We start from the raw sequence: 1,586 nt of genomic DNA on the forward strand, positions 1-1,586 counted from the left end.
GCAAGCTTCCCGCAGGCGGCGGGTGGCCAGAGTGGAGTTCCCTTGCTCCGGGCAGCCACAGAAGTACTTGCTAGAGCTTAGCGCACCCCCACCGGTGGCGGTGACAAGTCCCCCACTCCGGGAGGGCCTAGAACTGCTTGCTAAAACTGCGCACCCCACGGGCGGCAGAGAAGCACCCCGCCCCAGGGCTCTGGGCAGGTCCAGAACTGATTGCTAGAGCCGCAAACTTCCCGTGGGCAGCGGGTGGCCGGAGTGGAGTTCCCCTGCTCCGGGCAGCCACAGAAGTACTTGCTAGAGCTTAGCACACCCCAGCCGGTGGCGGCGTACGAGTCCCCTGCTCTGGGAAGGCCTAGAACTGCTTGCTATAGGCACGCACCCCACTGGCAGCAGAGAAGCACCCTGGCCCAGGGCTCTGGGCAGGTCTAGAACTGATTGCTAGAGCCGCAAGCTTCCTGCCGGTGGTGGGTGGCCAGAGTGGAGTTCCCCTGCTCCGGGCAGCCACAGAAGTACTTGCTAGAGCTTAGCGCACCCCCGCCGGTGGCAGCGGATGAGTCCCCCACTCCGGGAGGGCCTAGAACTGCTTGCTAGAGCCGTGCACACCACAGGCAGCAGAGAAGAACACTGTCCCAGGGCTCTGGGCAGGTCCAGAACTGATTGCTAGAGCCGCAAGCTTCCTGCCGGCGGCGGGTGGCCGGAGTGGAGTTCCCCTGCTCCGGGCAGCCACAGAAGTACTTGCTAGAGCTTAGCGCACCCCTGCCGGTGACAACAGATGAGTCCCTCCACTCTGGGAGGACCCAGAACTGCTTGCTAGAGCCATGTGCTCCAAGGGCGGCAGAGTAGATCCCTGCTCCAGGTCTCTGGGCAGGTGCAAAACTGCTTGCTAAAGCTGCACACCTCCTGCTGGTGGCAGGTGGCAGTAGAGGACTTCCCACTGCTCTGGGCAGGCACAGAATCACTTGCTAGAGCCCCGCACACCCCCACAGGTGGCAGCGGACCAGTCCCCCACCCTGGGAGGGCCCAGAACTGCTTGCTAGAGCCGCACAGCCCACGGGCGGCAGAGTAGATCCCTGCTCCAAGGCTCTGGGTGGGCATAGAACTGCTTGCTAGCAAACCTCCTGTGGGCCACGGGTGGCCAAAGAGGATTTCCCCTGCTCTGGGCAGGCACAGAACTACTTGCTAGAGCCTTGCACACCCTGCGGGCAGTGGCAGAGGAGTCCCCCACTCTGGGAGGACCCAAAACTGCTTGCTAGAGCCATGCACCCCACAGGCAGCTGAGGAGATCTCCGCTCTAGGGCTCTGGGTGGGCCCAGAACTGCTTGCTAGTGCTACGGGTGTCCTACGGGCAGTGGCAGAGGAGTCCTCCATTCCAGGCAGACCCCAAACAGCCTTCTAGAGACACGCACACCCCACGGGGCCAGCGAAGGAGTTCCTTGCTCCAAGCACCTGTGCTAGGTGGGCCCAGAATTGCTTGCTAGAGCCATGCGTGCCCTGCAGGAGGTGGTGGAGGAGTCTAGCGCTCTGGGCGGGCCAAAAACTGTTTATTAGAGCCACGTGTGTCCCACAGACAGAGGTGGAGGAGTTCCCCA

Source organism: Otolemur garnettii, unplaced genomic scaffold (genome assembly GCF_000181295.1).
Source record: "Otolemur garnettii isolate 467f Iridium unplaced genomic scaffold, OtoGar3 scaffold00196, whole genome shotgun sequence".
Taxonomy (NCBI): Eukaryota; Metazoa; Chordata; class Mammalia; order Primates; family Galagidae; genus Otolemur; species Otolemur garnettii.